Source organism: Polypterus senegalus, chromosome 5 (assembly GCF_016835505.1).
Source record: "Polypterus senegalus isolate Bchr_013 chromosome 5, ASM1683550v1, whole genome shotgun sequence".
Lineage (NCBI taxonomy): Eukaryota > Metazoa > Chordata > Cladistia > Polypteriformes > Polypteridae > Polypterus > Polypterus senegalus.
In genome coordinates, this window is record NC_053158.1 from 136,292,758 (window position 1) to 136,310,861 (window position 18,104).

An 18,104-nucleotide genomic window follows, 5' to 3' on the forward strand; every position below is an offset into this window, starting at 1 on the left:
TACAAGATTTCCTTAATCATCTAAAAGAACATTTTGTCGAGGGTCGCAAAGTTCCCTGTAATAAAGTGTTTAGTATTAAATCATCATTGACGGCTCATGTTTCCAGAAAGCATTGACATTGGTCAGTAAGTGATGTGTCCAATGCATATTCGGGTAGAAACCTGTACACAATTACATCAGAAGGTGGTGCTTCTACATTATGCACATTCCCTACCATGTCATTCACTGATGATGACATAGAAATATCACATAATTTCAGTAACTGGTACCTTAGAAATGTCTGTCTCTTTTACATGAAACTACAGGGCCAATTTCTTTTACCATCCTCCACTCTTCAGAGTATAGTGGAGCAGATGCACAATATACAGTACATGAAATTGGCCAGACATATGTGAGAAACAAACTGAGTTGCTTGCTAAAATATGAACTGTTATTGTCAAATGGTGATATCCTCAAAATCTGTAAAACAATTACAGAGTGTGATCTGTTTAGGGCATTCCATTCAGGTCCAGTTATTCAAGGATTCAGTCACTTAAAAGTCTGTTTAATTATGTAAAATCTATAACCATAAATCTTGGCAGAGATGAAAACAGACAAGACAGTTTTGTGTTTTATATACATATCAATCAAACTTTGAAAACTTTGATGACAAATTCAGAAGTGTTGCAGGAATATATGTCATGTGAGTATGACAAAGAGGTACATAATGATGTGTTTGTTGACATATGTAATGGTCAGATATATAAATCTAACATTTTATTTCAGCAATTTCCATTGTGTTTTAAGAATATTTTATACCAGGATGCAACTGAAGTTGTTACCCCTTTGGGGTCTGCAAAAAAGACAAGGGGGTAGCTGTGTACTTTTCCCTTCCTTATTTTTCACCATATATGCCATCAAATACAGCTCAGATGCAACTTGTTCTACTTTGTAAGAAGAAAGTCTTTAAGCAGTTTGGCTATGACATAGTTTTCTCAAAATTGATGTTTGATTTGAAAGATTTAGATGGCAATGAAATTGCTCTTTCTGAAGGTAGATATATAAAAGGTACACTTTACTGCATTGTTGGTGATAATTTAGGTTCACATTCAGGTTCACACTGTATTGGGGGCTTCACTGAAAATTTTACTCGATCACAATACTTCTGTAGGTACTGTCTAATAATTTGAGCGGAATTTGAAAAAGACGGTTCAGGTGCTTATGGCCCACTTAGAACCAGTGTAGGATAAAATTCTGCAGTTGATTTATTGCAGTATGAAGAAATAACAGAAGTGGAAGGAATACAATTCAACTGTTTTTAATTCTTTAAAATATTTTAATGTTTGTCAGCCAGGTTTGCCTCCTTGTCTTGGCCACGACATTTTTGAAGGTGTCCTTTCTTATGATGTCACTGTTTACCATAAGTACTTCATAAAAACAAAGAATTGCTTTACTTCTGAATAGATGTATCAAACAGTTTAAGCATAATGCTTCTGATGCTATCACAAAGCCACGTAAGGTTGATCTACAAGGAATTAACCTTAGGGGTTGAGCTGTACAGAATTGGGCTTTCTTGAGACTTTTGTCCATGCTAATTGGGGACAGAATGTCTGATCCAGATGATGATGTGTGGTTGCTACTTCAGCTAAAAGATATTGTAAAAATGATTTGTACTCACAACATACCTGTATCACAGGTTGCTTACTTGTATGTTTTTATTCAAGAATATTTATATAGTATAAAATAACTGTTTCCACACAACATGCTAAAATTCAAACATCATTATTTAAGGGTATTATCATTGATTAATACTGAAGTTTGGCCCACTCATTAGATTATAAACAATGCACTTTGAAAGCAAGCACTCTTACTTTAAGAGATGTGTAAGGCATTTGAAATATTTAAAAACCTCTGCCAAGCACTTGCTGAAAGGCATGACATATTTCAAGCTTATCTCTGTGCTGGCTCATTGTTTTTGCCTGTTTTACAAACAGAAGATTGCTCTCCATTTTATTCTGAGGTTTACAATGAAGAAATAAAGAATGCAATTAAAGATTTTGGCTTCAATGAGTCTGACACAAAGGTATGTGCAGAAATACAATTTCAAGGAACAACATACTAGACAGACCTGCTGGTAGTGACCAAGGCAGATTGAACTTTGGAGTTTGGTGAAATTATTCTTATTTTAATACAAAATGGTTCCTTGTTATTTCTTGTGACAAGGATATTTATATTAGAGTTTCCACCTCATTTCCATATGTACTCGCTAAAACAGTAGAACGAGGTCATAAAATGCCAAAGTATTAAGGACCTCTTTGACTTTTGTGAATTTCTGATTCTACAGTACATTCTGATCATTTCATTGTGTAAATTTGGGCTGGTCTTTTGCCCATTTCCAGGGATTGCATTACATCTTCTGGGAATTTCAAGTATGGGATCTGAAAACTATCACTCTTTTCTGTTTCTTTTTCTGGTTTCTTTGTGGTGGTGGCCTGCGCCACCACCACCTACTAAAAGCTTCATGATGCTCCAACAATGATGGACGGATTAAAAGGCAGAAGTCTACGTGACCATCATCATCATCAAGCCTTTCCATGAGAATCCTAAATCCAAAGAGGACTGTTTCATTTATGTTAGGTAGAATGCCCAGAGGGGACTGGGCGGTCTCATGGTCTGGAATCCCTACAGATTTTATTTTTTCTCCAGCCGTATGGAGTTTTTTTGTTTTTTCTGTCCCCCCTGGCCATTGAACCTTACTCTTATTCGATGTTAATTAATGTTGATTTATTTTGTTTTATAATTGTGTCTTTCATTTTTCTATTCTTTAATATGTAAAGCACTTTGAGCTACTGTTTGTATGAAAATGTGCTATATAAATAAATGTTGTTGTTGGTGTTGTTGTTATCAGTCCAGTTTGGGATTGTAGTGGCATACAGTTGACGTGGAGAAGCTGAACTTGAAGATAAAGATGAAGGTGAAGGAGTAACCATGAGGAATGCACAGCAACCACTGTCAGAGAAAGGAAATAAACCAGGGCACCAGCATTCCTAAAGTTTTAGAGGAGTGGCCTTTTCTGTTTAATGAGAATGGTATGGCAGTTCATTTTAAAGAACTCACAGGTATTCAGCTTTCTTAGTAGTCTTGACAAAAAAGGAAAACTACTCCTTTACTCTATGAGACATGTTGCTGCTGAAAAAAAATACATGGGGCCTTCAGACGTTGGGAAAGCTAGATGTTGCTCACAGTCATTCACAAGGTTGCTCAGCTAAGATAACAAATAGGATCCTGCTCCTCCTGGCTTACTCACTGTGTCTCAAGAATTACAAACAAAACAGCTTCCTTTTACACCCTGCCTTATTATTTGTGGTAAGAACATCTCATTTTAAATATTGCGTACCTGTTCAATTAATGTCCATACATATTTTAGTTTTCTGTTATATCCACGCTACTTTTATATATAATAAAAATTCCAGTTTGAAATTGTAAATAATATATAAAGCTACATGTTAGAGGACCCTCTTTACAAAGATGAATAAAAATTAGAAAACCCTGAGAGCATAAAGCAATAATACAGAGTATGATGGCTGTTACTCTTTAGATAGATAGATAGATAGATAGATAGATAGATAGATAGATAGATAGATAGATAGATAGATAGATAGATAGATAGATAGATAGATAGATAGATAGATAGATAAATACTTTAAAGCTATTGGTTAATTTAACACTTGTGTTCTATTTTGCTTATGTTACTTTTCCAGGACCTTCCATTCAAAGTGTTACCTTTTTCATGATGAGCATTGACAAAACACTTGTGAATGACAAGATAACTACATTTATATCTGCATTTTGCACGATGTCTGGAAGCTACTTCTGTTCCAAGAGGAACAGATTACCCTGTGAAATTATGCTCTAGTCTTGAGTTTTTACAGAGGTAAGTGTTGAAGTAAATAGTGTTTACTTGACTAGATAAGAAATAAAGTATGTAGTATTGGAAATACAACAGCTAATGTGTTAGGTAGAGACATGTGCTAAGATACTAGACACAGTATTATTATTTAAAACATTAAAATTTAACTCCCTGTAGTTAGGATATAGAGGGTTGGATAATGGATAGCTAGCATTAGCATTTCCTACTAATTATAGTAAAACAAGCCAACCCGCGGCGTACTATACACCGCATAATCAGGCTGGTTTTTTAATGATTTTTAAGCACAGGGAGAAAATTAACATTTGAAAAATCGGTAATGTAATAAATCAGCAAGAAAAGCAACATTGTGACAATGCACGGAACGAACCAACACACAATCGTCCGTGACTGAAAACTGGCGGACCGCCATCGCTCATGTGCCCACCTCGAACTCGTTACTTGAGTCGTTGTCGTCTTTGCACAGTCCAGATGCACCTGTGACTCACGTAGACTTTCCGTGTTCCTGCAGGAGCATCTACGAAGAAGCATGTTTGTCGCGGATGCAAATTGCTGTATGTAGCATGTAAAACAGTTTGTTATGGTGCACGGGGCCGTGCGTCGTAACCGAAAACTCGGTTTTTAAAGATTGCTTACTTCATTGTGTTTTAACCTCAGTTGTAAAGGATTGTATTAAGGATCCCATGGGATACCCATCACAAACCGTTTTACACGCTGCATATGCCGATTCACCTCCGGCGTGGCTCCTTCCTGCTTGCGCCATAGGTGTCTTACTTGTCGGCTTAGTGAATCCACGCCCCTTCCGGCGTGCTTTCCATGGTTGTCTTGCCTTAGTGAATTATATATATAGATACTGTAAATTATCCACTATGCAGTTATACTTTCAATTGATTTTTTACCATAAATTTGAAGGTTTTTAAGATTTTAATACCATAGTGAGAATTAAAATGATTCAGTTTGTTTTACGGTATATTACTGGCAACCCAGCTTGTTTTCTATATAAAATAGCTGGGTTACTGTTTATTTCTGTAATATAGTGTACTGAGCAACCTTAGTTTATATGATAATTTACTCATAATAAATGACATTAGTATACCATTGAATTAACAGTTTCTGTCAAATATATACCTTCATATAAATTACAAAATTACTGTTTTTTAATGATATATTTCTGCCAACCCAGCTGCCATTTGTTTCTGTAAAAATGCAATTTGTTTTTATTACAGTATAGGCTTAGAAATTTCTTATTAATATTTTTTAAGAACTTTATTGTTATACTCTCTTGAATTCTGTTTTAACCTCTAAAATCTGTACAACTACAGTGGCTCCACTATGCTGAAGAGGACATTGGATCAGTCAAACATCCTGTTTGTCTGTGTTGCTATTTTTAGAAACCTTTATTCTTCATTATGGTGTAAATAAAAGGTAGATCCCATGGTGCTGATATTGGAAATATTTTGTCAAAGTATTTTCCTTGCACAATTAGATTAGATTCATGTGTGTTTCTCCTACAAGCATTTTTTGCTTGATAGAACTATAATTTGAGAAATACAGACTTATTTGCTATAAAATGTGTCTGAAAAATATTGTTGTTGAATAAGAAAATCACAGTAACTAATTGTAACAGGTTTAATTTTGTAATTATATTTATTTTTTTAATTCTGCAGGAATTAAAATGTATGGGCTAATGGCTCACTGCCTCGCTACTTTAAACTTATAAAATTTTAAGGGTTGTCTGTTTGTAATGCAAAAGCTCATGCATTCCTAGCCCTTGAAAATCAATGTTTGTCTCAATCGACAACTTGTGCCTTGACACACATAACATGACCCATTTATAGGATGACTGGGCCACTGCAACCCCTGAAATTGGGCTGCAACTCCTGCGATTCTTTCTCACAGCAAGCGGAGATGGAACAGCGTACCATGACATGAAAACAATGGCCAAACCCATCACATGCATGCAGCACTGTAATGAACTCCTAGCTTTATATTACAAAGTACACTGCCCATGAATTCCACGTGAAAATTAATCCAAGTTGTTTGTTTTTTTTGTTTTCTGAAAACAACACGTTCATTTGATTAATGGACCCAGTATCTAGGCATGTGGTAGTATGCAATGTGAATAACTGGCACACTGCGCAAGATTTATTGCTACCATGCACACAGTGCTGCCATGATAGGCACTGCCTCCTCATAAACTAGGTCAGATTATGCTAATTTAAACTTTTTTATCTTTTTCAACTGAACATGTGACTTATATTGTGCACAGTACGCAAAACAGTAATCAGAGGGGCTCCCTCCCATTAGTGCGCCATTGTTGGCTGACTGCTAGTTTTGTCTGATACAATAAATTAGCTAAGCGGAATGCTATTAGTTAAGATATGCATATCTTAAGTTGAAGGCTTGCATCATACACACACACATACATACACATATATATCCACAAATAAAAGCCATGCCACCTCATAATTCTGATCATTATCAAGAAGAAAAGTCATTTTTCATGGCACATGCACACATGAGCACTTTGAAGGTAGCTCTATAATGGCTATTTTATTGTTCAGATTAAGGTAATAAAAAGGCAGAAACAGGTCATTTTAAGGTTAAAGCAGTGTTTCTGTGGAATGTAAACACTATTTGAATCACAGGGCTTAAGTAGGACATTTATTAAACACTTCTAAAGAAAATAACTTTATTAACCTAAGTCAACCAATCATCTCTGATTTACTATGTTCGCTTTTCAACAAAGTATTAGCTTGCATAACGATTAATAAATGAGCTGAACCTAACAAATAAGCATTACTATTTAATCAATCCCATTTGTGGTTTCAACCCACTTAACAAACTTCCTTTATTCTATAAAGTACCTTTCTCTAATGAACATCATTATAAGATGCTGTGGAAGAACACAAGCAATGTACAACTGTTTACATGTATTTGTTTAACAGTTGTATCAAAGGTAAATTACTTCCTTTGGGTCACACATTAAGTTGGAAGCAGGAACTGAACTGGCAATAGCTTAGTTGAGAGTCAGGTTTATTAACCACTACACCACATTGCCTAACCAAAATATCATCAAAATCAAAAACAGAAAACAGTCCAAATTATGTAGGTGGTGGTACAAATTTGAAAAGCTGTTGTTCATTTTTGGCCTCAGCTGCATCATTCACAAAAGTGGTTTGTCATTGTTTTGATCTGCTGAACATCAGCAGGACCTTTCTTGACCGTGACATTGTAGTTAATATTTGGCATTTCAAAACCAACAGAGAGGATACAGCACCTTTTCTCCACACCCATACTTACCACTTTTGTGAATGATGCAGCTGAGGACAAAAATGAACAACAGCTTTTCAAATTTGTACCATCTTTGTTTGTTCTGTCTATGTATATATCAAAAGGTTGTTTGTTTCTCATACTCTAGTTGATCTATATGCAGTCGACTCATTAAAAAAGTTTGTCAATTTACTTTCTAGGTAAGGTATTTACCCACAAGACATCTGTATTAAGGATAGAGTAAAACTTGTAGAAAATAAAGTTAAGAAAAACATAGATGAATCTACAAAGAGTATTAATGGTAAATTTGGATAAATAACAATTAGACAAAAAACTATGATAATTACATAGTTAGGTTTTGGAGGGGCGCTCCGGTTTCCTCCCACAATCCAAAGACATGCAGGTTAGGTGGATTGGTGATTCTAAATTGACCCTAGTGTGTGCTTGGTGTGTGGGTGTGTTTGTGTGTGTCCTACGGTGGGTTGGCACCCTGCCCAGGATTGGTTCCTGCCTTGTGCCCTGTGTTGGCTGGGATTGGCTCCAGCAGACCCCCGTGACCCTATTCGGATTCAGCGGGTTAGACAATGGATGGATGGATGGATGGATGGTTTTGGAGGTGCACCATTTCAGCAACGTTTTGTTATGTTTTGTCATTTTTTGAAGATTTTGTATTGTCTCATTGAGATTCATATGATGCCATTAGTGCCATTTTACAAAATATTTAGCTGGTGCTTTAGTACTGCAAACAAGACTTGTTCAACTTTTGTTTGTTCTAGTGTTAGGTACTTGCGGTTCTCAACTAAGTAAGGCTTACAGATAATATTTAGCATTTTTTTTTTGTTTGCTTTTTTAGTCCTTGGCCCCATGGTGATCATGCAGAGCTGGTGGTAGGAAGATGTGCATCTCTTTAATCCGTTTTTGTCCAGATGGCCCAGTCCAATATGTAACTTTGAAATGTGTTATTTTCAGCTAAGTCAAGTGGTGCTCTAGTAGCTCTTCTGCTTTTGTGTTCTATTTGTTTGTCTGGTGCACCAGTACTGTTCTGGTTTCCTCTTCATTTAATTCAGTACAAAACAGAATCATGGTTAAACCCTGTAGTTAGAAAAACAATTTTTTGTACATGGAAATGTTTATTTCTCAGTCTTTGAGGAAAAGAATCTTTCCCACTTTTCTGAAATGACTGCTCATCTCACAGTCAGCTTCATAAAACATCATGCCAGTGGGAAACTTTAAGACATCGGTTTGGGAAATCAGGCAGGCAGCTGGTTTAGGCAAGATAACAGGAACTGGGCATTTGCTTTGCAGCATTTTGGACAGTTTCATGTTTTTCATGACTCGCATAACACTTCTCCTCTTTCAGCAGCAAATATTTTATTTATACTGGTTACTGATTTCTTTATATTAAAAGTTTTGAAGTATATAAAATTACTGATCATGATTTTGCTTTCCTTATAAACAAGATTTCTGTATATATATATATATATATATATACACATATATATATATATATATATATATATATATATATATATATATATATATATATATATATATATATATATATATATATATTTATATATTATGTTGGTTGTTGTAAAGGAGAGTAATATCTACCATATAGATTGATAATGTCTTTTTTTTTATTAATGTCTAATAATATATTTTAAAATGCAGGTAAGCTGTCTTAGCCCTTGCTTGGGGACATTTACAACTTACTAGACCAAGATATAATATGGATGCAGATAGCTTTAACAGAAATTCCAAAACAGGAATTGACTGGCCAGTCCACGCAGGCTGTGATAATACAGAAGGGAATGACATTAATGTTGGAATGGAAGAAATAGGTAGGCACCCCTTCCCCTCCAGGAGGAAAGCAAGGGGTGAAAATGGGGTTGAATCTGCATGAGGTTTCTCAAGGTCCATTAAAATTGGATAATTGACGGCTGCAAAGCCATGCAATCTCTCTCTCTGTCATTTCCATTCATGGAGGGTCCATTAGTCCATCCAAACTAGTAAACACTAAGAAAGATCAGAACATAAGATAGAAAGCTACCTGGTAACAAGCATCTACTTAGGTTGTATTTGTACTTTTGTCACACTCTATCTTTTTGCCTGACATCATAGATATAAAAGGTCGTTTAAAATATACAGGTGCATCTCAATAAATTAGAATATCATTGAAAAGTTAATTTATTTCAGTAATTCAACTCAAAAAGTGAAACTCGAAGTTCTCTTTTCAGATGAAAGTTAATTTTGCATTTCATTTGGAAATCAAGGTCCCAGAGTCTGGAGGAAGAGTGGAGAGACACAGAACCCAAGTTGCTTGAGGTCCAGTGTGAAGTTTCCACAGTCAGTGATGAGTTGGGGAGCCATGTCATCTGTTGGTGTTGATCCGCTATGTTTTATCAAGTCCGATGTCAGCGAAGCCATCTACCAGGACTTGGCACCTGCCCACACTGCCAAAAGCGCCAATACCTGGTTTAATGACCATGGTATCACTGTGATTGATTGGCCAGCAAACTTGCCTGACCTAAACCCCAAAGAGAATCTATGGGGTATTGTCAAGAGGAAGGTGAGAGACACCAGACCCAACAATACAGATGAGTTGAAGGCCGCAATCAAAGCATCCTAGGCTTCCATAACACCTCAGCAGTGCCACAGGCTGATCACTTCCATGCCACCCCGCATTGATGCAGTAATTCATGGAAAAGGAGCCCTGACCAAGTATTGAGTGCATACAGTACATGGATATATGTTTCAGTAGGCCAACATTTCTGTTTTAAAAACCAATTTTTGTATTGGTCTTATGTAGCATTCTAATTTTCTGTGATACTGAATTTTGAGTTTTCTTTACCTGTAGGCCATAATCAGAAAAATTAAAAGAAATAAATGCTTGAAATGTATCACTCTTTGTATTATGAATCTATATAATATATGATTTTCACTTTTTGAATTGAATTACTGAAATAAATTAACTTTTCAATGATATTCTAATTTATTGAGATGCACCTGTAAGGGCTATAACCAGAATGTAGGACATTTTGTTCAGGTCTATATAATAAAGAGCATGAAGAGGAGAATAGGATCACCCTAGGACCTTACCAAGACAAAACAGTTTTGAATCATGGAGAACTTATTTTTACTTTCATTTTCTGTTTTCAGCTCTTAATTGCATTTGTTGTTTTATAAGTTTGGATTTAAAATACTGCAATGCCATATTGTTTTCTTATGGACACAATTATTTTTTCAGGTTCCACTACCATAATGCGATGGATGGTTATTAGGGGAAGTTGCATCATGTTGTGTCATCAGCATGATTCCATTTAATCCTGCACCATGCACCAACACACTATCCAGATATTTTCTCTAAAACCCTTTCCTTGCATTTGGTTTTGTTTCCTGTTTTTTGAACACTTAAGCTTTGACTTCTGACTGTTTTTTCATTTGGTTTTACCACTCAATAGTTTGCTCCATTGGTTATGACCTCCATTTTGTTTATTGACTAACTTTTTCATACCCTGATCCACTGTGCATTCAATTAACTTCTCTAAAACCATTAGAGCTGAGCAATTCCCTGTCCTTTTGACTCATGCTTCCTTTCTCTGACGGAGTTCTTGTTTTCTTTTCATAAATATATTTATGTTAAATATACCTGTTTTGTTTATAAAATTTGTGTTAAGAACTTAACTACATAAACATGAAACTCGAAGAAAAAAATGAAACAAATGGATTAAAGAGAAAATTAATTGTATTTCACTATTTTTTATTTGTTTAATACAGTGCTTCCTGCAGCCACAGTTGGTCCCCATGACTGAGTTTGAGAAACCCTGGTCTAATTGGATTGTAATATATTCAGAATAATTGTTATCAAAGCCTAGTGTAAGAATATACTAAAGTATTTACAAAAATATCACTGAAACAGTAAAATTAGTAAACATGTGCTCCCAAATATTAATCCATCACACCACATCAGAAACAACACTGGAGCTAAAACTAACGTGTTTCAGATTCCACAGAAGCATTCACAATGCAGAGCCATCTACACACTATTAATTGCAAAGCAATATTTATCTCAAATTATTTTTGGCTAGAACTGATTGTTTCTTTACAAAAGGGACAGATTTGAGGGAACTGTTTCATTATCCATATATATATGTTGCACATGAATTAAGTTTACTGTGGGGACAGTTTCTAATATCAGGGACTGAGTTGTAAACTGCCTACATTTCTGTACTCCATTACAAAATGTTACCAAACATCTGAGTTATTTTTTGATATAACAATGATCTGGAATCATTTTTACTGTAGAATATTGTAATAGAGCATTCTCCCCTTTAGACCATCTGTATTGGCATTTCCTCTGTAGACCATCTGTAATGCCATTCCATATTTTAGCACATAATACATTAACATTTGATAATTGTATTAATTTTATTCTTTGCTTAAACATAGTATTTTTCATATAAATCTACTGTGAAATATATGATATTAACCCACTATTACAATAACATTATTTAGATGGATGCTTAACATACTATTATGATAAATCTAAAGAAGGAGGAACTGAATCTGAAAATCATGCTGTCCACTGCTTCAAAACTAGCTCTAAAGAATACTGAGCTGTGGTATTTCTGGATCACTAAGGTCATTACTGCTTTCTGTATCAGATTGACATTATGAGGACTTCTTTGTTATGTAGGGTCAGTTTAAATAAAACAGAGAAAAAGCAGCTTTAAAACCACATCTACAGTCATCTTTAGGTGATTTTTGTTTGGATGTTCATGGCCTTATATAAAGTATTACAAAATCCTGCTGGCAGATTATACAGTTTGGCTGCAGCAATAAGTGTTTTCAAATCTGTTGAATGTTGTTTGAATCATCTGGATTGACAGGAAATTGAATCTTTTTTCTCATTTTTTTCTGAATTGGAAGCCTCACAATCTCTTTAAGAAAACACTAAGCAATATTTTTTGCCATGCTATTATAATAATAATGGAGACACACAAACATAATGGAAATAATCTGCTCTGATCTTCTAGGTACGGCTTACACACTAAGAACTCTTGTGTAGTATCTATGTGGTTGATGCCTATCTTAGAGCATAAGGCTCTAACTTTTGATAAGATTATACTGCACCGTAACTGCATCTGTATATAGACAACATCTTTGCATCCTACAACAATTACAATCTAAATTTAACTTTCCAGCAACACATTTCTTTCACTACCTTCAAAGTAGAAACGTTGTCAAGCAAAGCCTACCCAATTTCCCTCAACTCCCACCTACCTCTATTCCAGATGAAATATTGATCAGTCTTGAGGACTCAGACGGTATTTCCATACTATATACAGTAAAAACGTTTTAAACTTGGTCCCTTTTAAAGATCCCAGAGTACAGTGGAAAAAGGATCTCTCACTCACTCATCTCAGAAAAGGAGTGAAAGGCAGCAATGGACTGAATTCCCTCAAGCTCCATATGCGCAAAGCATAAAATTATTCAACTTAAAATTATATATCAAGCACATCTGTCTCACTTAAAATTGTCCACAATGTTTCCAGGGCAAGATCCAACCTTCGTGTGTTGCAATCAAGTTCCAGCCTCGCTGAGTCACATGTTTTGGGCGTACACCAAATTAACATCATTTTGGACAAACATTTTTAAATGCCTCTCAGACAGCCTTGATGTCACAGTCCCTCCCAATCCACTAACAGCTGTATTTGGTGTACTCCCAGATGGGCTTAAAATGAAGAAGGACAAACAAACTGTTATTGCTTTTACTTCACTATTGGCACATAGGCTTCTTTTGCTCAACTGGAAGAATCCTAACACTTCTTTTTAGTCAGTGGGTAATTGATGTTATATATTATTTAAAATGGGAAAAAATCTAATTCTCACTTAAAGGATCTGTACAAAACTTTTTCAAAACCTTGCAGAATCTGATCAATAAAATTTTAGAATAAGCATTTAAAGCATTTAGGAAGCGGATGCTCTCCTTTTTAATTCTATTTATTTTTATTCATTTATTTATCTACATATTTTACTGTTATTAAAGTTTTAGTCTGCTGACCTAGCTCTCTTTCTCATGGATGGAGGCTGAATTATTTCAAACCTAGTTTTATTAAACTTGACTTGATTGTATGGAATGTTATTTGATTTTAATAAAATGCTAAAAAAAGACTATACTGCACTAGAATAAAAAAGTAATTGCATTAAACAAAGCTCTTCTCTTCTCTCCCATATAATTAATTCTCTAATAACTATCTTCTTCAGGCTTAACAGACCACTTCTAAAGGCAGCCAAATTCTTACTCTATCCTACAGTTCCCAGTACAGTTAGGCATCCTACATGTCTCTTTTTGTCTACTCTGGTGTCCAGAAGAGCTATTTAATATAAGAAAAGTCTTTCTCCTTTAATTACACATTACATGGATGGAGGATATAATTCACCTTTTATTCAGTTTAACTATGATAACAATTAATAAATAACATTCTTACCTTCAGTACTTACGCAAATTTTCACAAATTGAACTACACTACAGAGCGCACCTCCTTTAAAATAATTTTTCTGTAATGGCATTTAACTGAGTTGTGTGGTTCCTTGTAGAGCTATTGCCTGACAAAGAACTGTTAAATTCCAGCAGGGTTCTTTACAGATGTTACTGTTTTTTGGGATTTTAAAAGGTTTCTAATATGAGAATGACATAGAAATCTTTAATGTATAATATAGGATGAAGGGTATTGGGTATTTTTTTTCTTTTTTCTCTCTTTGTTGTTAACATTAAAAAACACTCTCATTTTCTGATGTGTATCAATTAAATATATGTTTAATAAAAATTTGATCCCAAAAAAGGATACCTATCAGGATACAAACCCAAACTTCATGTGTTAACGTCCTTTTAAAAACACAAACCCATTTCTACTTCACAAATCTGTTATCATTTATTAATGGTCAATTTTTGAGCATGTTATTGATACAAACAAATAAAGATTCTTTCTGGAACCTTCACATGGATGGTTTTTTTGGGAACCAAAAATCATTCCCCTATGGCATTGCTCTTATAAACCATTTTGGCACCTTTATTTTTAAGAGTGTAGCTGACTAGAACAGAGTATTACTCTCATTACTGTGTCCAGCTCATACAAATTATCACTTTAATTCAGCACATTTAGGAATATGTGCTATCATTACTGTGAGAAATGCTATTTTTTGATCTAATTTATTATACAGTTAATTTTAGCCAGTTCTAACACATTTTATAATATTGACTTGTTTACATCACTAATATTTGTTGTTGCAATCATTTACACTGCATTAAAATTGTTTTCCTAAATAGAATGTCTAATGCTTCATACATTTTCTGATTAATCTTAAAACATGCATTAAAAATTAAGAAAACATGTTAAAACAAGAGGTTGCCCATGTGCTACAATTACTACTTCTTTATTGTTCAGTAAATCACCTTTTTTGATTGTAGCTGCTAAGGACCCTATAAGTGCAAACAGTGCCTATTACTAGGATAGCAATTATAACATTTCTTTAAAACTATTTTGAACTGAGTAACAGAATAAAGTGTTCTTCTCTTTCCATCAAAACACTTACAATGAAGGAAAATACTCTCTTTTCAAAACCTGTGCTTGCTGGATGAATCAACTTTCTATCTGTCTTAATCAAATCAATAGAATCAATGAAGCAAACGCAAAGAGAAAACATTTTAACATCATATGTCACATCCCGTGCCACAAGTGAAAGCAATACCCACAGCATGTTAACAAATACTTGTGGTTTGGCCAGAGAAGTCATTAATGTGCCATATCAGAGCATTCAAATGACATAAAGATGTCTGAAAGAAAGAATATCATTTTTCAAAAGAACATATGCATTTTGGTGGTACTTTCTACATTATTACTTCCTGCCTCCTACAATGCAACCTGTTTACATACAGTGGTTGGAATTACCTTTTTCATACAGCATAATTGTTTAGAAAACTCAAAATTAAAGTTTACATAAATAGCTCACGTAAGACAACATCTTCTGCTATTGATGTGTCCAGCAGAATGATTGACTAGTAGGCCCCATTAAAAAAAAGACATCATTCTAATTTAAGTACTGAGGGCAGTATATTAAACCAGTCAGTTTCAACTACATTGTTACAATGTTGCTTTTCTTGCTGATTTATTACATTACCGATTTTTCAAATGTTAATTTTCTCCCTGTGCTTAAAAATCATTAAAAAACCGGCCTTATTATGCGGCGTATGGTACGCCAAGGGTTGGCTAGTTGTTTATATTACAAACTGCACTTTGCCCACCAGACAAAGACTGGAGTAGAGGACACAATTATATACAGTATCTGCTCCACAAGACTTATTCTCACCTTGGCATAGCTGGCATCACAGTGAGGATTATGTTTTTTGATTCTCCAGTGCCTTCAATACCATCTAGCAGTCTTTGCTATGGGGTAAGCTCAGAGATATTCAGGTGGAATAGCTGATGTTGTCCTGGATAATGGACTATAAGTTGGGCACAGTGCTGCCTATCCTTACTCTGACACACTAACACTGAGGACTTTCAGCCAAAAAATCACTCGGCAGAAATGTGTCAAGAAAATCTGCAGGAGCTCCTTAACACCAACAGCAATATGCTGGTATAATGCCTCACTGTGACTGTGACTGCCAAGTCACAAGTTTTCTTTCTTTTTAAAATTTCTTCTTTTTCTGTCATTCTGGTGGGTGTTGAGACCGCAGTGTATGTATATATATATAAATTTATTTTTTTTATCTGATTATGTGTTATTTATTTAAAAACTTTTGTAAAAGCCAGTTTACAACATGGGGACAAATAAAGTTTTATCTACATCAGTGTGTTTTGTTCATCCTTATTATAAAACCCAGAACTCCTTATTAGCAAAGTGTAAACCAGATATGCAAATGTCTTCCTTGATAAACATTGTTTATTTTGAATTTTTAAAAAACATGTCCAATATAGAGTAAGAGGGGTTGGAATCAATCCTGCCAGTACCAGGTGCCAGGCAGGAACCAGCCCAAGATGGAAATTCATGACAGATTATATTTATGGACAACCATCACACCATATTGAAATCTGAGTATCATTAACATTATTCCAAATGTGCATGTAATGGTATGAGGTACGCACAAAATTAATTCCCAGAAAGAAAAAAAAAAAGCAATATGTCCCTTCAGTGGCTCTGTACTTTTCTGAATTATCATGATTATGTTTCTTTTAATTAATTATGTTCAGACTTTTTGTTTGTTATTTTTTACAGATTCACATTGTTGCTAGATTTAGGGTGGCCATACTATTTACAGAAGAACATTAAAGTCAGTGTCAAAGGTTTTAAATATACAAACAAAAATGTTTGTACAATTTCCTATTAGTTAGGCAATGGATATTTAGTTAGGACTTTTTGTTGCAAATATTTTAAGCTGAATTTTTGGATTGTATTTGGCAATTGTTTTTCATATTAAATTCCGGTATTTACCCTGGCCCATTTCCTGATCATCATGAATACCCATTTCACTTATGGAAGTTTTCGGACTTTTTAAACTCTTGTTACTATTATTATTATTATTATTATTTGTTTCTTGTATAATATAGTCACCACTATGACCATGGCCATATTGATTATGGCTACTGTGTCTGTTGTTGGTCACATGATGTAGAAGTCATATCACATGTTGTGTCATCTAATCCTGCCCATTTAAGATGGCAGCTCACAGCTCTCTGCATCTAAGCATCAGATTTCCTTTCTTTGTTTTTCCACAATATTTTTTTCTAGTTTAGAGGAAGTTAATAGGCACTTCCATAAAGACTTTAGTGTTAGGACTTGGTTTGATTATTACCATAATTTTTGGATGGCACTTTTTAACAATTAATGTTAACAGCACATTTACTATTTGAACATTTCCATTTCTTTGAACCTGAATATCTCTCTGAGTTCAAATTATCTCCCATTACAATAAAACCTGCTTTACTTGTATCTAAGCATCAAATGTATGACCCAACAGCATGCATTGTTGATACCCATCAGGAAGAATGATTGGGTTCATAAACGTTTTGTTATATTCTGGTGCTTCATGCATGGTGACTCAGCAAACACTAAGACTGATCTGATTGTTCAGTGGTCCTTTTTCCAATGTATGTGTTTCTTCATCACTATAACCGCACACTCTTGTTTTCATTGATACATTGAGAGAACTTGTTGAGTCACTGGCTATGTCACATCCATGAACATCCCACAAGCCTTAAGGTAGTCATTTTAAAGTTGATGCCCAGGGAGAATTTTGGGGTTGCACTATGCTTTTCCTCTTTGTACATTTCATCTACAGCAAAGACGACTGAAGAAGAGCTCCTTTAAAGCCCTTAGTCCTAGAGAGCTAACAAGATGGCACAAGTCAAGATAAGTACGTGTAGAAGGCACATCAGTATGCCTGACATAGAAATGTATTACTTTTCTCTCAACCCCATGTCTTACAACATTAAACGAGGTGTCCCTATTAGATCCGGAACCTTTTTGATGTTTCTGTCGTGTCTTTCTTACAGTTACTATATATTACCCCACCTGTGGCAAAGTGCAACAATGTTTGAAGCTTAATGTATCTTTTACACACATTTTGCCAGTATTGTTGATGCTATTCATTGACCGTTTATTTCCTGGTAATGTTAGCCAGAATTTTGTTGTTGTCAAAATAACATCCATCTAAATGGTTAGTCTCAGTAATTGTAATAGTTCTTTGATGGTATTTGGGGAATGGGTTCAAAGTCATTGAAAATTACATGCTGAGGGTGTAAAGATTAATTATACTGAGGGTATAGTTTTATTTTTCAAAACATAATATACAGAACCCTTGATTTAAATTCTCATCTAAGGTACATCATGTGAGAAACTTGCATACTCTTTTTCTCTG

At 34.7% G+C, this 18,104-nt stretch overlaps 1 protein-coding gene across 1 annotated transcript in view; it reads right to left on the minus strand.

The window, feature by feature from the left end:
- Window positions 1-18,104, minus strand: part of LOC120529518 (adenylate cyclase type 1-like) — a 557,890-nt gene that overhangs the window by 142,006 nt on the left and 397,780 nt on the right. The window lies entirely within an intron of this gene.